Source organism: Ictidomys tridecemlineatus, chromosome 5, assembly GCF_052094955.1.
Source record: "Ictidomys tridecemlineatus isolate mIctTri1 chromosome 5, mIctTri1.hap1, whole genome shotgun sequence".
Taxonomy (NCBI): domain Eukaryota; kingdom Metazoa; phylum Chordata; class Mammalia; order Rodentia; family Sciuridae; genus Ictidomys; species Ictidomys tridecemlineatus.
Window position 1 is genome coordinate 34,728,684 of NC_135481.1, and position 26,532 is coordinate 34,755,215.

General features: G+C 37.2%; 1 pseudogene; it reads left to right on the forward strand.

The window, feature by feature from the left end:
• The first annotated feature begins 1,584 nt into the window (after positions 1-1,584).
• On the forward strand, positions 1,585-2,305 carry LOC101970109 (transcription initiation factor TFIID subunit 9-like; annotated as a pseudogene).
• Positions 2,306-26,532: the final 24,227 nt, after the last annotated feature.

Sequence of the window (26,532 nt, forward strand, 5' to 3'; positions counted from 1 at the left end):
TTTTTTCTATTTGATTTTTTTTATTCACAAGGGTATTTAATATACTATACTCTGATTCTTGTTGTTGGTATAAATTGCAAACATCTCCAAGTTTCAACATTTTTTTATTCACTATTTTTATGGGTTGTTTAGTAAGACACTATTGAATATTTTCCTTAATATTTGCGATCTTGTATCTTTTTTAAAGAAATATTTCTCTACTACCAGGTCTAACAACTACAAAGTTGTCTTCTAAATTTTTTATAGTTTTTCCTTTCACATCTAATTCTTTCATCTTATTGAATTTTGGTTTGGTGTGGATGTGAAGTAGAAATCTGTGACAGATATTTTCAGAACACTGTCCATATTCCTCAGATTCCTCTGGATCTCACCATGAACCCTAAGGAAGAAAAATCATACCCTTGGCTTCCTACCTCAAAAATCTTCCAGAGAAATCTGCCTGAGTGTTATCTGGCTGGTTGAGCTGGGTTGGCTCATAAATAGGGCTTAATGGAAAAGGGCCAGTGCCCTTGAGCAATCTTTATCCAATGTAGGTAAGCTGTCCCAACTTTTTCATCCCTAAATGGGACCATTGTAGGGTATGCTTTAGAGACTCTTGGAGACTTCATGGTAGGTTAGAGCTCTAGTTGCTGAAAGCGATGACCCACTTACTAACATATGCTTTACTGGCTTTGTTTTTCTTCCCTTTTTATTTTATTTATTTCCCTACTCATGGATTTGCTTCCAGAGATTTCCAGTATCATAAATATTTTCATTAGAATTTATGGTTCAGGTTCAGTTTCCCCAGTAATCCAAACAGTTCTAGAAAGCAGGCCTTTGGGATGAGGTTCTATAACTATATACTTGCAGTCAGATAGCAAAAGGTTTCCAATGCTGTAACAAGTGGGGTTGTAATGCATGCTAGCATGCTGCACTACCAAATTTACTGCTTCTCACTGACAATAGAGGAAACAGTGGTTTTACATAGTTCCAACACTTGATAATCTATGGGAGTAATGCTAATCAGGATAATGAATTGTGTGTGTGTGTGTGTGTGTGTGTGTGTGTGTGTGTTTTAATCTTGGAAGCATGAAAAATAAACAGGTTATGTCATCCAGATATTAGCTTAAGACATGATTTGAAAATCAGAAGCCCACTGTGGTGCATGCTTGGGAGACTGAGGCAAAAAAGATTGCAAGTGCAAGGCCAGTCTCATCAATTTATCAAGGTCCTAAGCAACTCAGTTAAACCCTATTTCATAATAAAATTGTTTTAAAAAGGGCCAGTGATTAAGCATCACTGAGTTTGGTTCCCTGTACAAAAAAAAAAAAAGAAAAATAAAAAAGTAAGAAGCCCTTTATTATAACTTTAAAAATATCTTCACAATAGAGGACCAGAATATTTGCCTCTGGATCTAACCATGCAATGGAAGCATATCATAGAAGACCAAGGACATTAGGGGTTGGAAAACCATACTAGGCAAAGAACTTGCATTAAGATCAGGACTGAAATACATTAAAGTGGATAATTTAGCTGAAAAATTCTGATCCCTAAACATCATGGAGTCTACCAATATGAAATATCCCAAGAGCATGCTGAACATAGATGATGGCACAAATCCTGAAAGATATAGGGATTACAGAGTATACAGCTATAGATCTGATAATGGAGTTTGCCTTCTGACATGTGACCACAATCCTAGATGATAGTAAAATTTATTAAAGTTATGCTAAGAAATCTACTATTGGTGCAGATGATGTATGATTGTCAATACAGTGTCCAATTGACTGGTCTTTTACCTTTCCTTCCCTCAAAGATTTTTCAACTAGATATTGCAAAGAAATTCACCCCCTTTGCTATTGATCAATCAAATTCAGGTCCTAGATTGCTACATGATAGATACTGCTCCATAGCTTCAAACTACAGGTTCAAGTCTTTGTAAGAAAAGGCATCTACTTCTCAGAAAGAAAAACGGTTCTGCAGTTAAATGTTGGTTCAATTACTAACAGACTACGTACTCCCACACTAGGAACACTGACCCCACAAACCATGTCTGACTCAACTAAAGTAGGACTCCAGTGTCTCTGACAGGGAAAAGGTTTACAGTATAGATATCTGTTTTATAGTACCCAGATGAAAAACATCAGCTCCTACAACATGAGCAGTTCCAAATGTTATGATTAATCCATCATTAATTGAATCCAAAAGTATTCTTATTACCACTAATATGGTATCATCACAAAATATTGCCAATGAATCATCAAATGCATTGAAAATAAAATATGAAGAAGATAATGATGATGATGATGACTATGATAATTTGTGATCCAGCCTTGATGCATGTAACATGTATACTTGGTCTTAAATCCATAGTACTGAAATTAAAGAAGCACTGGATGTTTTTGATATGTGTTTTAGAAAATTTAAATATCATTTAATGAGCAAATAATAGTTACTGTTATTTTTAAAAAACAAAGATAAAAAAAACCCTCATCTCCTGCAGCCAGAAGGCAGAAAGTAAAAAATCAAAATTAACATGTTTGATTGTAAGGATGCAGGAGTTAAGAAGCTGAACTAGTAGCTATGGCAAATCTCCTACACTAAAGGTAGGATTCTCATAAAGATGGGACCATGAGTTCTGGGATGAATTTACTTAAACATTTTGAGCTTCATCGTGCTGAACCCTCCAGGCAAGCAGAAGAATCCCTGTTCCTTGCTTAAGAAGAACAAATGTCCATTTCTTAGAAACTTTGAAATGGTGATGGTTCATGAGATCAGTTTGTTCTCTTCAATAAAATAAAATTCAACATGAAAGTAGCTTCAGTGTTTCACCTAGTTGATTATGTCTATCTAGATTGCTGGAGTCAATTCTGCTACTGTGCTTCAGTGGCCACCTTGCAGCTTGGAAATTATGCTTCCAGAGAAGTATTTCTCCAAGTGTGGTCTACAGACCCCAAGGGATCCTTTCAACAAGTCCACAAGCTAAAAATATTTTCAAAATAAGTTGTTTTGCCTATTCTGCATGGTTGAAATTTCCACTGAAAATGCCAAACCAATGGTATCCTTTTTGCCTTAGCCAAAAATACCAGGATACTGAGACTTCACTGTACTAATATTCATCACTGCTCATTTTAAGCCTATTTTCCTAGGAATTTTCTTGACAAAGCAGTCACAATTATTCATTTCTAAAATTAATCATTGAGTGCATATCTTTTTAAATATTCCATGTGACAAAATAGGAAATACACAAAGTTTCTACAGCATATGAAAGTATGATACTTTTATCCAAAAAAAGCACTTTTGAAAGAATTTGTTAAAAATCAAATAAGCCCTGTTAATTGAACAACATTTTGTCTTGAAATAACAACTGCCAGGCAATTTATGGTTAATCAGATTTGGTTATTTGGTGGTCACTTTCTCAAAAATGAACAAAGTAAGCTTGCAATTTTGAGTAAAAATTCGATGGTATTTGATGGTAAATTTGTTTTCAATGATAAAATTTGAGGTTTCAACTGAAAATCATAGGAAATCTGTATATCATTTCATGAGCTTGACCACTTTGTAATACTTACAAGACTTTTAAAAATGAAATTGGCAGTTTTATTGAATAATGTGACTCTCAAAATATAATTAAATGCATCAACATTTAAAAGATCTGCCTAATTTGGTGTGTTAGTATTTAGAAATACTAACATTATTGCGTGATGTTACAAGATCATGCATGGCTAAAGGATCTATTTAGAGCACATGACAGACCAATGGATTTTAATATAACCAAGGATGAAGTGTTCATGGAAATTATTTCAGATTCCACATCATAACTGTGCTTTAAGAGCTTACTATTTGCCAAATTTTAATGTAGTGTTAAAGAAGAATGATCATAACTATCCAAAACCTAACTATCTACATTTTCTTTCCTTTATAGGTACATATTTGGGGGGGTGTATTTTCTGTATATACAGAAGATACAAGTTCTGAATGAATCTGAAAACAGAATTTAGCTATCTTACATTGAGTCAGATATCAAAAAGACTTGAAAAATGCAGAAGAATGCAATTTTCTCACTACTTTTTGACAATATGGTTATTTTTCATTAAAATATATCACATATATTAACCTCTAATGGCTTGTTTTTGCTATTTTAAAATAAATTAAAACATATATTTTAATACTTATGTTTAATTTGTAGTATGACATGTTTTGGTACATATAACACACATAAGTAAAAGCTCTTCAGAGTTATCCTATACTGTTAAGAATATAAATGGATTTTAAGATTAAGAGGTTTAAAAACCACTGGTCTATAGTCAATGAAGTGTGAGTGATGGAACTTCTTTAGTATATAAGGGAAGGTGTCAAAAATCTCATAGCAGTAAAATGAATTTGTTACGTAAAACCAGAAAATCACTAGTTGACCTCTGTGTTCTAGGGGGACCCAGAGCAGAATCTAGTTACTAAAGTAATAAGGAATGTCCAAGTGAGGGAGATAGTCTGTCTTCTGTGATCTAGAACCCATGATAGGAGATGCCATTATGGACTGGGATCACCAGTGTCAAAGGGAGGGTAGAATTAAAGAATAGCAGAGTCCATATTATAACTCTTAATAATTAAAGAAAAAGTAGAGACAATTAAAGTAGCAGTAAGAATGTCATGGCAATCAGAGCCCCTGACTCTCTAGGATCTTTGTTGTAGCTAAGAGACCATGATATCTCTGGGAGCAAAAATAGTGGAAATCAAGTGATAGTACTGCTTGACTTTTGTAATTAAACAAATATTTTGAGAGAGAAAGCCAAAATCTGATGCCAGTTGATGCAATGTAAAATCACAAACCTGGGTTTCCAGCCTTGAACCAGTTCTCAGACGCACCGTCAATGGATTGAAGGAGAGTCAGACACTCCAAGGAGGATCCTGCATCCCAAAACATATGCAGTAATACTCTCCCAGTCCTTACTCAGAACTACCTACGTTGATTTACTCAGTTACACTGGGAAACAGGGATGCTCATATCTTTTGAAGGCTATTGAATAAAGGGCCCAAGATGTCAGCAACACCACAACAGGGGTGCAAAAATACCAATGGAGAACATGTGATAAATGATAACCTAGACCAAGTCTATATATGTCTATCTCACAGTGGGTCCAATGGATCCATAGGCTACTCTTGTGTTTCCTTCTCTAATCCCTGTAAGAGTATAACTATACCCTAGGAAATAAGAAATTCCTCAACTTCATTTCCCAACCTGTGAAATAATAAAGAGCCTTTATAAGAGAAGAGGTCAAATGGAACAAATTGAAACAACTAGCCAAGATACTAAATTATAAGCAACATTATAACCCAGCTAGAATTGCAGAGAGTAGTGCAATCCTTGAAGATTTAAAGGATACAGGGATGATGGTCTGCAACATATTCTTGTTTAATTCACTAGTATGGCCTTGTAAAAAACAGATGGATATAGCAGATGGTGATAGACTACAGTAAACTTAACAAATGGTAGCCCTAATCATAGATGCTGTGCTGAAGATAGCATCTTTACTAGAACAGATAAACACAGCCTCTACTTTGTAGTAGCTATTGATTTCCTCAATTTCAATGGCTATCAGGAAGAAGACTCAAAAACAGTTTGCATATCCCTGGGACAGAGGGCAATACATTTTCACTGGCTTGTCCCTCCTCCTATCTGCCACAATACAGAACAAAGGAAACTAGATCATCTCAGTACTCTACAGGTCATTACACAGGCCCTTTATATCGGTGACATGTAACATTCATCTTATTAGCATGAAATGATATATACTGTATATGGCCTGGTAAGGCCCACAAATGTAGGAAGATAGAAAGTAATTTACAAGAGTTTCAAAGAGATTGATGAATATTTTTAAAGGTCCTGAGAGAGCCATGCAAATGTGCCATTCAGATGTCATTTAGAACCCATTCCTATGGGATGTGGCTTGATTTTTCTAGTAAGTTACTTTAACTCATAACTTCTGTAAGTCTGGTCAGAGCTTTCTTAGAACTGTGCTACAGTATTAGAGTACCTCTTCCCAATCCCCCCTTATTCCCCTTCTCTAATTACAGGTGTCATATTTGCATCATGGTCTGAAGACCAACAACTAATTCTTCTTTATCTTCATTGGTATTTCCCCTAATAAATCCCTTGCATATTTAATCCCATCTCTACTTTTCCTTCTCAGAAAACTTGAGGTAAGAGGATCCAAAGTCCTGGGACAGGCTAGGGCATTCTCTATGCAATATAAAGATCAATTTATTACAACTTGTACCAAATACCACTAAGAAAGAAGCACACGTTTTTATGAGTCTTTGGATTTTAAAAAAAGTATTTTCCACACATTTAAATGATCTTCTAATTCATATCAAGTCAAATAGAAGGTTGGTAGTATTCAGTGGAGCCCCAGGCAAGCGTTGAATAATCATATATCAGTTATTTGTCACAAGTTGGGTATTGTTATGTCCAGTAAGTATTAATATCAAACAATAGCAACTTACCACATTTGGAGTCCTGAGGGAGCAAGTGTGTTACACAGAGGTGACCCAAACACTAGTATTACTCACTTCTGTTACACTGGTGCATTTCTTTTAGATCACACTGATGGTATCATTGAGGTTTCCTTATGACTAACTGACATACAAAGAAATAGCCCAGATCAGGTTCATAGATGGATTAGCATTATGTAATGGTACTAGTCAAAACTAGACTTTACCACAGGGCATTTTCACTCATGGGGATGACTCTGAGAAACAGATGTAAAGGGAATTCTTCCTAGTGAGCAGAAACTTAAGTACTAGACTATGTAAAAGAATAAGTTTTGGGGCTGGGAATGTGGCTCAAGCGCTTGCCTGGCATGCACGGGGCACTGGGTTTGATCCTCAGCCCCACATAAAAATAAAATAAAGATGCTGTGTCCACCGAAAACTGAAAAATAAATATTAAAAAATTCTCTCTCTCTCTCTCTCTCTCTCTCTCTCTCTCTTTAAAAAAAGAATAAGTTTTAATGTCAAAAGATGCACATGGACTCTTTGACAGAAACAAATGGCTTAGATAGATGATCAGGGTCTGAAGAGAGTAAGAATGATAGTTTTAAGAGTTTGGGGAGAGCGGTTATTGGCAGATTAACAGAAGTAAGCACAAAGTATGGGGATCTTTGCAGTGTTAACAACTATCAGTTAATGCAGAAGAAGCACTGAATAATCAGGTAGAAGTGAAGCACCTAGTGGTGTTCACCACCCCAATGTTTATATAGTGGGTTCAGAAATGGAATAGGGAAGGTGGTAAAAATGAAGGCTATGGATGTTTTCCTTAGTGTACAAACACACCTCTCACCACAGGTAACCTCACTAGACATTATCACCACTGATATCCAATCTGTGAACAGTAAAATCCATGCTAAAAGATCAATATGGTATCAGCTTTTGAAAGGAACATTATTTGCTTGATAGAGATTTGACTACATCTGACCTCTTCCACTCTGTGGGGCATGACAATTTATCCTACCTGAAATTACTATGCATTCTAAGTATAAATTTATCTTCTCTGCCATAGTACCTCTGTTGGACAACCTGAGGGAAAATAGATTTGAGTGATACAAATGATGGACTGCCATATTGTGGAGGCCCTGCTCATACCCTATCTTCCTACACAAGAGAGCATCCTCAACTTTGTTGGAAATTTTTGTTCATATCAACAATGGCCGACCTCAAACACCTAGATTTTTCTCTGGCTATGGGAGCTTATTCAACTAGTGCACACAAGCAGAGAGAAATTCTATGGAGGTGATGCTCTGTTAAAATGGCCACAGATTATTTGACATTTCTTCCATCAAGAGGTGAATTTCTGCCACTTGAATCTGGGCTGGTTTTCTGACTTACTTGAATAGAAAGTGAGGATGTGTGACTTCCGAGGCTAGGTTAGAAACAGCTATGTAGATACCACCTTTTCTGCTCACTCATGGAGCCCCAAGCCATAAAATAAAACATATAAATACCTTTAGATTTTCAGGGTATCAGGAAGGTCAAGCAATGTGGTAAGACCACACTACGTGTTCCAGTTGTTAGTCTCTGCTGACCCCAGCGTTTGATCCCAGATCAAGTGCAAGTTGTAATAAAAGAAGCATCTGAGTTACTTTGGTCCCTTTTGTTCAAGTCACTTTGAGTCATTGAGACTTAGTGAAGTCACCAAACATTGTGGAGCAAAGACAAGCTATCTTCACTCTGCCCTGTCCACAGAACCTTGTCACTTCACTAGAGAAGTGAACACAGTGTATGAAGTTTTTTGCTGCTGCTGAATCCTAGGGTGGTTTATTTCAAGCAATCGATAACCAGAGTCTCCCCTTAGGAATAAGGTTCAACTAATGAGGAACAAGAAGTTGGTTAATTAATTCTCAACTTCTTTATTCCTTAAATTCTGAAATGTGTTCTATAAAGGTTCTCAGAGGATGCCCAGAAGGATTAAGCCCTTTTTGTCCACAGAGGTAATTGATTCATAAACATACCTTCTATTTTATTTCCTGTGTTCACTATTTTACTTTATAATCTAACTCTGCTTCTTCAGTTTAATCTCTCAAATAAACTGCTTTGTACTCAAACTACTTGTCTGCTTTGTAGAAACCTAAACTTAAAAAAAAATTATATTTTTTTGTTGGTTTCTGGTTTTGTTTCTATATGGACCATGATGGTCCTTCCATGTCACTTATTGAAACACATTATCTCCCTTCTGACTAACAGTAGCACTTCTATATAGATCAAGTGCCTACTAATAATTAAGCCTCTTTCTGGGAAATCTCTCATATTCCATGAATGTATTTATCTGTCCCAGAACTAATATTAAGCTTTCCTATTTGTTAGGACCAATGTTTTCATGTCTCTTTTCTTATTCAAGAGAATAAGTGAAATTTATATTTCCATGTAAATTTTGTAGGTTTGTCAAGTTATTCACATACTTATTGGGGTCTCCTAACAACAGTGTGAAAGGGTTCTCTTTTTTCCACACTCTCACTAACACCCTTTATCTTTGTTTTTTTGTTTTTTTATAATAACCATTCCAAGAGTATAAAGCAATATCTCGTGGGTTTGATTTTCATTTCTCTGATTAGTAGTGATGTTGAGCACATTTTTATATACCATTTGAAATGTCTTCTTTATTTGACATTTGCACATTTTCTTTAGGGAAATGTCCATTCAGGTCTTTTGCTCATAATTTAATTTGGTTATTTGGTTTTTATGCTACTGACTTATATGAAGTGCCTAAGTTTTTCCCTTTTGGGTATATATTATTCATATAGAATAGGGGTTATAATGGTGGAATATTCATGCATGTATACAACATGATTTGATCAATTTTACTCCCCACTGCATTCCCTCCTCCCTCCTGTTTATACCCGTCCTCAATTCCAAAGGTCTCCTGCTGAGGGGCTTGCCCTTCCAGCATCAACTTGAGGGCTCGGAGAAACCCCTCTGGAGATGGTTTCAGAGAACTGAGTCTGCTTTGTTGCACAACAAAAATAGTTTTTATGGTGGGTATGTGCCAATTTACATATAACAGTCACAATAGGCCAGAGGTGACACACAACACATTACAGTACGGGAGTCCAAACACCTGGAGTTCAGAAACTGCCACACGGGCTGACCTTGGACCAACAGGGGAACAACTTCCTGTCAAAGACACAAGGAAATTGTGCTTACCATGTTCTGACAGCATTTTTTCCCAGAACATAGCATTCTACGTTAGGACTTCCCTGTTGCACAATGAGCAAGATGAGCATTTCTCCATGAGGGTCCAGAATCAGGCTCACCAACGGTCTCTCGTCTACTTTTATAACATCTCCTTTTTCTTTTTTCTCCCCTCTAACTTCTACATATGAGAGAAAACTTATAATATTAGTCTTCCTGAGTCTGGTTTATCTCACTCAACATCATGCTATCCAGCTCCATTCATTTTCCTTAAAATGGCATAATTTCATTCTTTTTTGACTAAATGAAAGTCTATTGTGTATATATGCCACATTTTCTTTATCTATTCATCTGTTGATGAACACCTAGATGATGACTAAGTTTTGATGGGAAAAAATAGCATACAAAATGAAATGTTTTTATAAATACATATAACATATATGTGTACAATGTAACATATACATATTTATGTTATATGTATTTATTGAAAAACTTTACACATGTATCATATTTAAATCAACTGAATCTTGGGCTATAGGTATTGGTACAGTTTAGATATGAGGTGTCCCACAAAAGCTCAAGTTTGAGACAATGTAAGAAAATTTAAAGGCAAAATGATTGGGTTATAAAAGCCTTAACCTAATCAGTGCATTAATCACCTGATAAGAATTAACTGATAGTAACTATAGGCATGTAAGGTATGGCTGGAGGAGGTAGATCATTGGGGGCATGATTTGGGATATATATTTTGTCCCTGGAGAGTGAAGCTGGCTCTCTCTACTTCCAGATGGCTGTGTCCTGAGCCCCTTTTCTCCACCACATTCATCTGCCATGATGTCCTGTCACACCTTGGGCCCAGAGCAATGGAGCTGTCCATCCGTGGACTGAGACCTCTGAAACCATGAGACCCAAATAACCTTTTCTGAAATTGTTCTTGTCAGGTCTTTTGGTCATAGCAATGCAAAAGCTGACTAAAATAGGTATTAAGAGAAGTATAAAATAAAACAGCAGGCTCCTTAAAAATCCTAAAAGGATTTCTATGGAACTTACCCAGAAAGCTAAGAGTTGGCCAATTCATTATTAAAGCTTAGAAAGAGACTAATACAATTTATTATACAAGGGTCTATTCTCCCCAAAAGTTTGAAAGATCATAGGTGATACAATAGTTACATGAAAATTAAATCATGTCACTAACAATTGAGTTTCCATTTTGGAGAGATTTTCAGACCACAAACATAAAAATGTAGGAGTTATATATGTTTTTATAAGATTATGGCCCCACGTGACATCATTATAGGAAGGTTTGAATTATAATCCTTATTTAATACTGTTAAGTGATAAAATAGTTCTTTTCTGTCCACGACACTTCAAGGTTTAAGGCTGATCTTAGGAGAAATATCACAAGGTGGTCTACCAGATCAGGAAGACTCAAAGTTTTTGTCAATGAACTGGAAAGAACCATCAGGAATACATTCATCAAATTGGGAGTGTTCTTAAATTAAGAAACCTTCCAAAATAATTAAATAGACTCAAAAATTAATCTTGAGAAATATTGGTTGAATAGTACTTTTTAAAAAACTGAAGTCCATTCATTATAAATAGAATATTGTCCATTTGGCTATAAGTACACACACACACACACACACACACACACACACAGGAAAAAAATGAAAAGATGCAAGAATGAAAGGAAATCTCGAAGGGCTCAATCTTCTTCTCTCCTATGATACACATTCAAGGTACAGAAGAAGGGTAGAAGTGTTACAGATGTGTTCATATGTTGGCTGACACTTTTTATAAAACATGGAGAATCAGGATTAAGAAGAGAAAGCTATTGTTGATTAGAGGAAAGACAACTAGAAAGATTATCAGGAAGGTTTATAGAAACTTTCAGATGGAAATAAGCAGGGCTTTTAGAAAGTATTGCAGAGAGTCAGTTCAGAAAAGTAGACTCTGGAGTTCATATGTCTTCACACAAATCACATTTCCACCCATACTTCCTGCTGTTTTACCTCAGAGAAATTACTTAAATTCTTGAAGTTTCGTAAAGTGGTGATAATAATGTATGAATTATAAATATGTAAAATGGTGGTAATGATAATGATTCATAGAGTCATCATCAGGGAATAAATCTGATGACAACTGTAAAGAGCTTAGGACAGCACCTGGCATGTAGGATTCCTCCTGGCAAAGGAAGACTAACACTGGACTAAGAGACTGAGACAAGAAGGTGAAGAATCTTGACTCCATGGGTATTACAGATAGGAAATCACAAATCAGAGACTCAAGGAATATCGTAATTATTCTAATGTTCTAAAAAATGATTCCTACTTACCACCCAACAAGAAGCAGATGAAGGAAATTCAACTCTGCAGATATAGTCAATTCATAGGGTGCACTAATATATTTCTACATATCCTTGGAAGAAGTACTTGTATAAACTGCTGAGGGTGAGGAAAAGAAGTAAATACTGCACTGCACCCCAATCCTTTAACAAAGAGTGTACCCAATCATCCACAGATAGCCAATGGCCAATCACCAACCATTGAAAGGATCAGACTGGCAGGTCAACTTATCCTTCATGTGGGCTGTGTCACAGACTGGATTGTGCCTATTTGTGGCAGAATTACTCAAAGTGACATGGAAGAGAAAGTTTGAGATCAAGAGCACCATTCTTTCCCCCCTTTCCCTCTTAATAGTGTTTAAAGTAGTAAAGAATGTTTGATAAAATTCCAAATAATTATATTTTCCAAGATTCTCTGATGTCTTAATCTCACACTGATCAAACAGCACATTTTCCTGGGGCTGGTTGTTGCCCTGCGGTATTGTGTAGGTCTACTGCTACTTCTGGGACTGTTCATCCTTTATGAACAGTGGCAGGCGGCAGGTGGGGGTGGTGGTGGGAGAAATGCAAACCCATAGGGAAAAAATCATATTTAAAAATCATCTTAAAAGAAATTTAGTAAGAGAGGAAAAAGAATAGATCTCAAGTATTCTGTAGAATTTTGTGCCTGTATTTGGCACCCCCAGGATCTTTATTTTCCTATTGATAGTACCTTATTATACTCTTTCTTCCTGAAAATCAAGATCCAGAGATTACAGTCTGTCTTGCTGGTTAAATTTTTATCTTCAGTGCTCTAAGCCAGAGAACAGTGTATGGATGAGAGAAGAAACACTGATCTTCTGGCCACCATTCAGAATCCAGGATCAGGACAAAATCCTCAGGAGCATTGAGCAGCTTCACCAAAGGGACATGATGGGAGGTGAACGACAGCCTCTTGGGGCTGCTTTGGAACACTTTATGTTTGTTCCCTAATATCAGACACTCTCCTTTCTAAAATACTTTTGGGCTAGTGGAAATAGAATCTATGTCTGTGTTTATCATCAATTACTCAATAATGCAAAGACTTAGTTGCTTATTAAAAACTAAAGCCCAAACTAAACATCCCTGTGGCTGTTCATTAAACTTTTTCATGGTGTTATCCCAAATTAAGATGTCTACTCTTACTAAAAAGTTGAACAGCCACATAGAGTTTCTGAACTTCAGCTTCTTTGCCCATAAAATGGAAATGCTGGGTCACAAAAGAGATTTTAAACTCCATTTTGTAAAGTACCAAGTTCTTTTTCAGGTGGTTCAGTTATACAGCCCAGGGAGAGTCTCCCAGAACACTGAGGAGAACGGCTCTACTTGTGTCAGTTTCCATGTGGTTGGATTAAGGTTGGACTTAATAACATGATCCCCCTGTTCAAAAATAAAGCCTGAAAATATTAAACTGGATGATCCCTAAGGTTCATTCCAGTTTGGGTATTCTTTAGTTGTAATAATTAATTGGGGACCATTTAACCAGAGAACTGAAGACTAAAGCCCGACTTGATTCATGTTTTCAATCGTGTGAGCAGTTTTATGAAAGCAAAGTTATTGGCTTTTTCATGTCCACAGGAGGCCAACATGAAAGAAATAGGCTTAGATTAAAAGAAGTATATTTCCATTTGAATTTAAGGCAAAAGACTTTTAACCATCACAATGATGAATGAGGGAAGGGAGTAGGTAATCATCAGCCCAGGAGAATTAGGAAACTTTTCTTCAGTTGTGGAGTCAATTAGCTTAAGAAGTGCATCCTGGCCACATGATGAGAGAGGTCAATAACTTTTAAGGAGCTGGTGGGAGACAGAGATCACTCATATTTGATGCAAGGATCAATCTAAAACCTAACTGCAGTAGCCGCTCACTGTAGTCCCATCTTTCTGTGGAGTTCATTAAGGTTGTCTGGATGCGAAGAACTTGAGCCCACTAGTTCCATACCTAGGACAGGAATGGGGAATGGTTGCATATCAAAATCACCTTGGGAAACTTCAGAAACTACCAGGACATGCCTTCCACTCCCAAATCACTCAAATGTACATCTTTGTATAGGAGGAAGAGCACATGGTTACAACTAAAGCAAGTATAGGCTCTCAAGATCAAGGAAAGACGGGCAGCTGGGCTAGCTCCCTGTTGTGTATAAATAGAGCAAGAACTCAGCTGGGAGACTATTGCACAGAATGATGCCGGAAGCGGTGGGAGGGGGTGTCTATGTGCTGGGAAAAATAAAATGTAATAGGGAGCTGATTTAGTTGATGGTTTGGGAGGTTATAGGGGAAATGGTAAAAAAGAACTTCAGAAAAGAAGATAGAAAGGAGTATTTGGTAGGGAAATTAAAACCTTTTGTGAAAAGGCGATTTTGTAGCAGACTAGCAAAGGAAGGAGAACAAGAACTTAAAGAGAAGAGAAAATGGGAGGAAAACTGAAAGCGGCTTTACCATGCAAGGATCCAGGCATTAGGTGGTAAATGAGGAAACAAGTGAAGGGGAGACCAGCCTTGCCTGTCTGAATCCAGTGAAGGGAGGGGAAGCTGTTGTAAAACGGTGCTGTCAGAGTGGAGCAGACCTCACTGGATGCAAATGGCTGCCTTAAGAGCAAGTCAGTGAGCTGAGGGACTTGTGAGAAGAGGAGGAGATGAGTAAGGTGTCTTCTAGGAACCAGGAACCTGATGCCAAGGAAAAAGATAAGGGAGCACACCTATTGAGTTGCCTGAGGGAGGAGATCCTAATAAGAAAAGATCAAGGCTCTACAAGTGCCTCCTGCTCTGGACTCTGGGGAGAGAGGAAAGGTGGGTAACTCTGATTCCTTGAAATAAAAGGCCTGAGAGCCTTATCCAAATTCCAGGAAGAGCAGCATTCTCAAGCCTCTATGTTAGTTTAGAGATTACCATATCATTGGCAGCTCCTTAAGGAGGTGAAGCTTCTATAAGCCAGTCTTTATGCAAAAATATGGAAAAAGCAGGAGGAGAACTAAGGGGTCCTTGGCTCTATTTTCTAAGTTGCTTTCCCCAAGGCTGCTGAAACTCCTTCTCAAGCAAGAGTTTCATTATTCCTCCAAGATTTTTTTTTTTTTTTAATAAAACTGGGAGTTTGTAAGTACAGGGCCATGTGTAGTTTTCATTAGTGTTTCTTTTAAGGGAATTCCCTGATCTTTTCCTTCAGATGCTCAGGATTGGCAACAGTGTGGGTGGGGTTCAACCTTGCTTCCTCCTTTTTATTCACCCTAATAGGCACCTACTATTACTCACATGCCAGATCTGTGGTTCTTCATACTGGTTATGTCTTCTCCTTGCCACAGCACTAGGAACTGAGATCTCTATTAGAAAAGCTTCAGAGCATCCTATAAACTAGAGAAAACAGGTGTGTGTTAACACAAGCTTGTGCACCTGTGCTTTGTCCTGGGAAGGGAGCCCATAGTGTTAGAGACTTCCAAAAAAACCTCTGTGGCCATTGTTTCAGTCAGTAACAGCTTCTGCAGTTGGCCTTAGTACCATTTATATGAGTTCACGAGAATCAATGAGCCTGAGCACCCCTATTACAAAGAAAATAGACTAATTTTTTTTTAAAGAGAGAGTGAGAGAGGAGAGAGAGAGAGAAATTTTTTTTTTTAATATTGATTTTTAGTTCTCGGCGGACACAACATCTTTGTTGGTATGTGGTGCTGAGGATCGAACCCGGGCCGCACGCATGCCAGGCGAGCACGCTACCACTTGAGCCACAGCTCCAGCCCGAAAATAGACTAATTGATTACAAGAAGAATGACTTCATGTGTCCTGGCAGATATAGAACAGAGTTCTTCCTGACTGACTTCTGAGCTTTCTCTTTCAGGGGAAAATGTTTTTGCTGACTGAACTGGCCATAAGACTTTGTCAATAACATGTTTCATTTTTCCCTGGAACTTGAACATAAATTACATAGTTTGTCTCTATTCTTCAGGAGTTCTGATACTATAGATCAGGGCTGGCAGACAAAACTCTTGAGCTAAGTATAATAAGTGAGAAGTATAATTGTTAAAAACTTAAAGGCGTCATTTATCACTTAGTACGATATTTTTCATCTTAAGTCTTTCAGGGCCGTTGTTAGGAAACAGTTACACTAAAGGTTACCTATTTAAAAAAAAAAAAAAGAAATTCCATATTCAGAGTTTCTATTCCCCACAAGCATTTTCTCCTCCTCACCTTTCCACGATAGGACAGAGCGGTAAGGGGCAATAGTGCAAGAAGTGGGTGGGGTGGAGCCTCTGAGTGAGGTTAAGGAGATTTTCAAATAGCATGGGCTTGTTTAGGGTGGCTCAAATGCTAGGTTTGCTATTTTGACTTTGGTTTGGGTCATTACTATGGTCATACACTACCAGTTAAATAAGCCAAGTGGAACAGATCTTCTTTGGGACCAGAGAAAAGAGACTCTCCTACCTCCTAGTCTGAGAACGTTCTACACTAATGTCTGGGGATTTGTCCTGTGTTCAACTGACTCATGGCAATAACCCCTTGGAACATCTTCTGGGTAGATCAGATCAGAAAATCTTGTATCATCAAGTCTTGCCCATGCTTAATACTTCGATGGAAATTAGATACTAAATGTAACTGAGCATATCTCTGCAGATATTTCCTTATCTTCTCAATGACAGATGGTATGATAAAATCCTTTACATTCTTAGAATAAAGCATGTTTGGTCATACATTGGATGGCCCACATTCTTAATCTGCTGACCAAGTTCCTATTTGAATCTTGTAAAGCCACCCATTTCCAAATCTACTAGCCTTTTATTTTTGGTCTACTGAACTCATCAACTTTTACCTTTTTCCAGAGGGTGGAATTTAGAAGTGATATTTACATATTTTGAATCATAAATTGCAATCGAGGTGGTTTTGTTTTGTTTTTTAGCATCCTCTTGATTTGGGAGCAAAAATCAAGCCTTACTATATAATCAAGCCTTACCTGGGAATGTCTCACATGAGCATTATTCTCTTCAGAACTTTCTCTTTGATCCTAATTTTCCTCCTGTGATTCTCTGTCCTTTTCAGTCCTCAGCTCTTCTTAGGATTCCCCACTCAGAATAAAGAACCCCTAGCCCCAGTTTCCTCTTGAGTGCTAAAAATTATGCTTCAGGAATCAGTCCTTAGAGTTGAATTCTCTGGCTTCTGCTTAGACTGCTATGGGGAGAAGGTCAGATTAGTCCCACAGGTTGTTTCAATTCCATTTTTATCCGTTATGGCTTTGGTAATCTCTACCTAATTTTTTAAAGCAAATATGTTACTAATGCTAATTTTCTAAACCATACAATCTAATTTTGAATGCATAGTCTTCCTAAAATTAATTTTAACTCTATTCCTTACAAAAGAACCCTTATGATAAAAGGCTCACCTGTAGGCTTGATTCCAAAAACAAAGGTCATACATTCACTGACCTATTTTTACCTGGGTCGTCTAGAATGAATGGCACAACTCAAGTAGTCTGATACCCAACAGCTTTTCTTTAGCAGTGTGTATATAATCTAGGAGAATGTTTTACCCTTCAAAGGTGAGGGTGGGGTAGAGAAAGGGAAACAAGCAGAGATGTTATTAAGTCTCCACACCAATGAACACCAGATGAATGAATAACTCTCCCCTGGGCTCACCCAGTTCCTCATGATCTAGACGGCTCTTCAACCCTCCCACCTTCTCCCTTGCACAGACGCCTCTGTTTCAGAAGCAGTGTGTTCCTCTTATCTGTTCTGTCATTTCAAGTTATGATTCATGATGTATTCCATAAGCTTGGCATCTAGCCACAAAGTACTAATGAAGACATAAGAGCTAAGCTCATCCTCCCAAGGGGTTGAGAATGGCTCTTTTTGGCTCCTACCTAAAGTACTTTCTAAAAACTTTGCCTTGTGCATTTTTCATGAGGATTCATGTTTGATTGAAAATTCCATTCCACAAGATTCTCAATGGCAGTGCTTTAATATGACATTGATAGATTTTTTTTTCCTATGCTACCTTGTACCAAATTTAACCAAAACGGACTGCTTACTGCACAAAGTGTGATCTTCTATTCATCTGTCATAGTTGCTCAGAAAATCCATGTCATTCAATAGAATAATTTTCATGGTTTACAGTTTCCTTTAATATATCTACTTGTCAGTTATATTCTTATCTATTTTCTCTTTAGTAGAACATACTAAGGAACTTGAAGTTTATTCTCAGCTTCTGTGCATATCCAGGGCTTTCCATCTATTGCCTATCCCAAAGTAGTAGCTGATAAGTACTCAGGGTTCTCATACTACAATCTGAGAGTCACTGTGCACAGAAAGTAGACAAGACCCACGTTATCTTCCTTGTCACCTTCATCAAGTTGCTGTGTTCTCAACATATTTATCAGTGTGCTGTCAAATTGCTTTCCAATTGTGCCATTAGAGGAGGAGGCTTGTGAGTAACTGATTAGCAGTGGTACTAGAACTTTTTTTACCAGTAATATATAACATATAAATTAACTACCCCTTTTATTTAAATGAATTCAATCTAGAAATCCATATACCTATCTCTCCCATCCCATTTCTCAAAAAAAAAAAAAAAAAAACCCTTGGGCAATTTGAGAAGTGGGTTGGTCACTGCTGTGGTCTTGATATGAGATGTCCCCCAAAAGTTCATGTTGAGACAATGCAAGAAGATTTAGAAATGAAATGATTGGGTCATGAGAGCTTTAACCTAATTAGTGCATTAATATCCCCTGATAAGGGTTAACTGAATAAGAACTATAGCTAGGTGGGGTATGGCTGGAAGAAGTGGATCACTGGGGGCATGCCCTGTTGGTTCACTTTTGTCTGTTAGAGGATCTCTCTAAATCTCTCTCTCTCCACCCTCCCACTCCGCCCAGTCTGCTTCATGGTGACCGTGCCCTGAGCCACTTTTCTCTACCACACCCTTCCACCCTGATGTTCTGCCTCACCTCAAGCCCTAAGGAATGAAGCTGGCTATCTATGGACTGAGACCTCTGAATCTAGGAACCCCCAATTAAGCACTTCCTCCTACTTGTTGCTGTCAGGTCTTTTGATCACAGCAGCAGCAAAGATCACTAAAACAGTCACAGGTTGCATTTACCCAAGCCTAATCCATGAAATAATCTTTCATCATGGAAATTATCTGACTACTTGTTCTTTTTGCCCAACTTAGCTAATAGTCAACAGATTCTAGATAAAGGTGTCAATTTGAACTCATCACTGTCTGCCATTATCTGCTGGTAGCAGGCCAGCAGGCCTTTCCCAGGCCCCTGAGACCCAGCCCCCAGTTCCTTGTTATGCATGTCAAAGTGGCCAGCTCACTAGGCCATGAAAGCAGGCTTGCGGTTTTCCTGCTTGTCTGCCTGAGACATATGTGCTCCACAGGAACGTCAGGAACGTCTTGACCTTTTTCTGCTCTGGTGGACTCCCTGATAAGAGAAGTTTCGGTGTCTAACAATGGCAGATGTCGTAGCCGAATTTCTCCCCTCTCCCTCCCTTTTCTGAGTAATTTTCCACTCCTGCTGCTTGGGGGATATAAGGGGAGGATATGAATAATAGAGAGACTCCTGGATGAAGAACCTTGGCGTCCTGTGTATTTCTTAAGCTCATTGTCCCTCGTCGGACTCGGTCCCCGTTAGCCGGACGCGGCAATTATCTTCAAATGTTTCTGCACACCTTTGCCCTTATATCTATTCCTACCCTAATACCAAAAATTAAGACTCTGTTCTCATGTCCTTATATTTTATTTGGTAGAGCAACAACAGTTTCCCCAGCTTGGTCAGAGTAAAGGCACAGTTGGAATAGTAAGTGTTGCTAGTCTCATACCAGCTGGGGGGCAGGGAGAGGAACAGATCCTCTCTAATTGGATAGTAAACCTCTTCCCTCTGACTGCTTCATGCAATTGGGAATTTTCCCACTGAACTTTTCTCAGTCCTGTCTCCATATGGAAGACTAGTGACTGACTTAGGGTTTCAATTACCTAAGGCTTATCCTTGCTGGAGAACTATGTCATCACAATTTATCAAGAGGCTGAAAAATTCTCATTCATCAAATGAATTAAAAAATGACTTTTGTAGATAAAAGTCTGTTCTTCCAGAATCTTGCCAAGAGTTATGGCCTAGGTAAACTACACTTTGCAAATAACATGATTCCATAAAGTCTAATTCCATTACTCATTGGAAGGTTCTCTTGATACACATTGTTTATATTTAAAGGAATTCTGCTGAACAAATGAATCCTGTTGCCTTGCCAGGAGTGGAGATGTTATAAAAACATTTCTTAACCTTAACATATCACTACTTACTCCTCCCCAAATACGTTCAGCATGAATGAGTTTTGACACTGCTAGTGGACACAACCTTCTGAGCCTGGAAAGTTTGCTATTTTAAGAAGAGTGGTGGATAGATGTCCAAATCACTCTGGTTGCATGATGCTCTGGGAAGAAACTATTTCCTCTATAATAGTACTTGGAGATTGCTTTGAATATGCCAAATGGCAGCTACTTTTCTAGATAAATTAGGAAAATTTTAAATTATAAAGCAAATTTTATCCATGATTCACTTGGGAAATTCTGATCTTACTGCATTAGTATCCTGATTTTAACTCTGAAAGTAGTAAGCTTGCACTTTCTCAGATGCTAATTATCACTGAAAATTAACTCGGAAATAAATGACTTGTTAAAATATTCAACAATGTTTATTCATACTCAAAATTATGAATTAATATTTTTCACACTTTGTTAACAAAACATTTTGGGTAGCCTTTCCCCTCAGATGGTCTAAAATTTTGGTCTAGACAATCTAGTTTGTACCAGAAAAAGTAATTGTACATCATATTTCTAAATATGTCCAGTAAGTGTGTTTCTAACATTTCCTTCAATACTGAATACTAATTTTTGAGCCATTGCAGACTAACAAGTATTCTCTGTGAACAGTGTAATGAGCACTTTCATTCAGGTGTGACCACTTGCCCATCTATAGCAACTCTGTCTCATGCTCTGGACCTGGCTGAAGCTTGGTGCCCATGCCTACTCACAATGGCTCAAACACTTATCAAGAAAGAAATCACAACTCTGTATGTCAAGGCTTTTCACTAATGAACAGACATCACTTATTTCTCCCCATGCAACTTGCTGAGAACTAATTTGTGCTCTGAACCTCAGAGGCTTTTATTGAACTAAAGACAGATCTGAAAGTGCAAGTGTTCCTAATTCAGCTACTTTACCACTGATAATTGAGCTTTTGCTAGTAGTAACTCACTTGATTTCTGAGTGGAAATGTTTGCCATTAACTCACTACTAAATCTCACAAAGCTCTGCAGTAGGGATCTCCATCCATGTTTCTTACAGGGGTATATGGAAGAGCCTCTGCTTTCAGATTTTTTTTACCCCATAGCACAAAATTCACTAATTTTATGAAAAAAAAAATACTATTTTTCCTGGAAAGAGTCAAATAGCCTGCCATACTGTTGTGCCTTAATTGAAAATGGAGAAAAGCTTATGAGATTTTGTGCAAACTTCTTGACAAATAAGGAACTGTGGGCAAACTGCCAATCCAATGGAACTGAATTCATATTTCTATTTCTTGCCATTTTTTTGGCTGCTTGAACAAAATAATTACTCATTCCCTTGCCTCAGCACATAAAAACTGACATCCCATACTTGCATTAAAGGCCTGTTAAGTATTTCTTAATGATGTTCTAACTTGTAGGATTTCATTTTTATTATTATGAAAGTGTCATAAAGTAGCTATTTCTTTAATTGGCAATAACAATAACAAGGCATACTTCAAGAGTGGCTGTGAGCCTCTGTGAATGGATGATGACTGTCTCCAAATTTCTTTACTGTCATCCCCTGAGTACCCAGAAGGCCAGCTTTACTCTCCAGAGTCCAGTGACCTATCAGATACTTGGCAGAGAAGCAACTTGCCCCAGGAACAATCATAATCTATTCTCCCTATTCCTTGATATCACTCAAACGATCCTTAGCTACTTCAGGATCTAAGTATGATTAACAAACAAGACAAAATGGAATTTTGTAGTTACATTTCCACCGCCCCTAGATGCCAAAGAATATTTGAATGAAACCCCAGCACAGTTCTATTATAAGCTAAATCACCTACAACATCCCGAATTTTAATAGAAGTATCTTGAAATTGAAATGGAGCATTTTTCTTGGACTCGGCTTCATCCAAACAGGAATATTTCTTTGCAAAAAAAAATAGGACCAAGATTTACCTTTGAAATAATAGCACTATTTTTTACTAATCATGTCTGAGGTCCTACTAGAGTTTAAAGTAGTTTTTGGACATGGTGAAGCTGTACTGCAGAAGCCAATGCAAGACTATAGATTTTTTTTGTTTGTTTTTTTTTTGTTTTTCAGTAACCCTTCTCTTATATGATCAAGAGTTTTTAGAATTCCTGATATTTGGGGTCTATGCTTTCCCTATGTTCTCAAACTGGAAAATTATGGTAATTCTTTTATAATTTTATCATGACTATTTATTGGTCATTGCCTTAAAATCACAGATGTGGCACATGTTGATTTCGTTCTCAAATGGGACTAGGAAACAGATGCTCACATAAATTCTTGGTTTCTAGCCCAGGGTGAGGATGACTATCCTTTCCAGAACCAGGGCTCTTAGGATGAGGCCTTTTATCAAAGGATTCGGTCCCCACCTTTTTCCTTAAGTAAAAGACAGACTTATTTCTGATACTTAATTTCCCCAAATACTGCATTCTTAGATTATAGGTATTCTGAATACTTAAGTATATAATCATCTTAAGAGCCAAGTACTATGGATGTTACAGGCTGACTTTTGTTCATCATGGGCCCACATGAGTCTGTATCTCACATTTTTAAAGACTTCTAAGTCGGGGCGGGGGTGGGGGAGGCTGGGGTTGTGGCTCAGCAGTAGAGCGCTCGCCTAGCAAGTGCGAGGCCCTGGGTTCAATCCTCAGCACCACATAAAAATAAATAAACAAAATAAAGGTATTGTGTACAACTAAGAAATAAATATTTAAAAAAAAAAAAGACTTCTAAGTCAGTAATCACAAGCAGCAGACTCCATAATCTTTACTGCTACTGCCCTGTGCCTCTGAAGTGACAGGTTTGCTGTCGTCTCCCCTTCTACCTCTTCTTCATCAGGATCCACAAAGAATAAAGGAAATAAATATACATATAGGTTTGAATCTAGATATCAGAATATTGTGACTTGACCATAATTACCATGAGCATATTACCCGAGCCTACAGGAGCACCTTGTACTCTCTGACCATCAAGTGATCTAACTTCCATTTTCATTCCTGTGTTTCTGATTCCTAATACCACTTCTGTATAAATTCCTTTAATATAGGTTACCCTCAAAAGTGTGGACAGGGACAAGTACTTGAGTACAACTGTTTAATTTCAGAATTGATGCCAAAGTAGATATCTGAAAAAGGAGAAAGCAAGTGACAAGAAAAAGACCAGAAAGTGTTTTCAAGATGATTAATATGAACAATGAACAATGAGTTGTTTTATGGGATCAGAATCTTCTGAGATTGATACAGGATACTTCCCAGTATTAATTCACTAACTCAATTACAATTGGTCAAAATTTCATCCTAAGTTTATTAACTGCACATTTCTGGGCTATTCTTGCTTGAGTGCACAGCAGGATTACCTGGTGTCAGAGGGCTCAGGGACAGAAAGTGGGAAGGTGCATGGCATATACCTTGAGGTAGTGGGTAATGTGCTCTTGCAAAAAAATGAATCTGAGCTTCTGCAACTATATGCAACTTCTTAAATCAAATGATGGGCTCCAGGATTATCTGCACAGATGGGTAACTGAGCAGATTAGGCAATGATGAGTGTAAATGTGATAAAGGAGGGTCACCTATTTGTTAAAAAGATAAATTTCCATTCCAGGGATTTTGCTGAGCATACCTAAATGCAACACTCTCCTTAAATCTATGGGTGAATCCTTTAAGGCTGGTGTAATCCCAATGTGAGGGCAGAGTCCATCAGATATAATGCAGAATCTCTAGCCTACTAAGATGACACAAGTGAAGAAGATTAACAAGTGATTAATAGATTAAATATAAAAATTAAGTATAAATATTATTTGATTTATAGAGCTCTTCAAATTTTATAAAAAAAAATCATGATGGTACACCAACAGTGAGATGCAAAAATAATAGTCACATTTAAATTTGTCTATCCTAAGAAGATATCCCAATGGCCAACATGTATATGAAGATATATTTGATATCACTAACAAGCAGAAAATTTTAAATTAAAACACAATGGATATTGTATCACTCCTGATAGAGTTTAAAAGATAGCAGCAAGTGTTGGTGAGGTTGTGGATAAATTGATATACACTGTTGGAAGAAATGTCAAGTGATGCAGCCACTATGAGAACAGTGGGAAAGTTCCTAAGAAAATTTCTAGGTCACATAGTAGATCTATTTTTAATAGTAGTTATATACAAATATAATTGAAATAAGGATCTTGAAGAAGCACCCCCATGTTAATTGCAGTATTGTTCACAATAGCCAAGATACAAGTGCCTATTGACAAATGAGTGGATAAAGAAAATACACATATGTATATATGTATTTATGTATATGTATATGTGTATACATGTGTATATACATGTGCATAGAAAATAGCCTTAAAAAGAGAATTCTGCCTTTTCCAACAACATGGAGAATCCAGAGGATATTATACTGAGTGAATAATCCAAGAACAGGAAGACAGATACTGAATAATCTCATTTATACATAGAATCTCAAACTCCAACTCATAAGAACAGAATAGAACGATGGTTGACAGGAGTCAGAGAATGGGAGAAATGGGGGGGGAGATTAGTTGAAGGATACAAACTTGAAGTTGTAAATTCTAGAGATCTAATGTATAACATGGAGGCTATAGCTAATATATACTTGAAACTTGATAAAGGAGTAGATATTAATACACACAAAAATGGCAACTATGTGAGTGATAGATACATTAATTAGTTGTGATAATCATTTTATAATATACAAGTATATCAAAATATTGTGCACCTTGATTATAAACAGTTTTGTCAAATATTTCACAATAATGCTGAAAAAAAATTCTTCTAATGATCTTTGTTTTTCAATATCACTTTCTCTGACTGCATTACTGCACCTGGTGATAACACCTCAAATCTCCACTTCAGGCCCATCTTGATTTGGGGCATATGATGATAATCTCCATCTGGAGTGGAGATGGGCTGCTTTAGAAATAAGGCAAACTTCAATTACTCAATGGGAAGCTATGACTATGGTTGAGCTCGAGTCTGCCAGACAAAATTCTACCCATTCCCTGGCTTGTAATTCTCTCTTATATTCTACCTCACAAGAAATAAAGTAGTAACAAGAAATACAGTAGTAACCTTTCAATACTTGGTCTAGTAATCTTTCAAGTGAAAGTACTTAAAACTTTTCCATCTTCTCAGTTAAAGAATCTAATATAAAAACTCACTATAATGGGTTTGCTTTGGCTCAGATATTACTTCTGGTCTTAGATTCCTTTGTTAGTCTACTTTAGCCTCCTTTTTTCATGTCCCAACTGACTTCAATTTAAAAATCTACAGCTCGTGTCATATGAAGGGTGATAATGTTGGGCGTATAATATGTATGACTTCAGAATTGTAAAAGGTTTGGAGTTGTGTCATTCAGCATTTTTCAGGTAGTTCTACAAAAAAAAAAAAAAAAAAAGCATGAGAAGACCAATACTGATTGTCTTAAGTGAACTGTCCAAAGTTCTTGAATGTCTCTCACTAGAATAGCATGCACAACGGCCCTGAAATTTCCTACTCAAAACTGGTATGTCCTAAATTATTTTATTTCTCATGCTTAGGAAGATGACTATTCTTATAAATGATAGGAGAAAGTAAGGAAGCTCATGCCATATCTATTTTTATTGAGTCAATGTGATAAAACTTTTATTTTTTATAATACATCGTGTTTATCAATTATATTTTAAAAGGGTATCACCTGACCCAGAAATCCACACATGTAATTCCAGCAACTCAGGAGGCTGAGGCAGGACAATCTCAAGTTCAAAGTCAGAATGGGCAAGTTCAGTGAAACCTGTCACTACTCCAATCAGACAGCACCCCCCCTTCTCCTTAGGCCTCAGCTTCTCTTGACATGATGTTAAAATGAGATCAATTAACAACTCTCTAATGGTCTGTAATTGTGCAATTGAAAGGAAGAGTTGTATGCCTTTAATTTTCAATCAAAAGATAGAAACGATTAAATGCAGAGAGGAGGCATGTTGAGAGCCAAGACTGGGCAAAAGGTAGAAACTGCAGCAAGGTGTTCAGAAGATCTAGGTGAGACAATGAATGAAGTGATCACACTTAACCACAGTTTTCAATACACTAAACAACAGATTTTCAATATAGACAAAACAGTCTTGTATTTGAAGAAGATACCATCTAGGATGTTCTTAAGTAGACAGAAGTCAATGTCTAGCTTCAAGGCTGGCTTCAACATGCTGGCTCTCTTGTTAGGGGTTA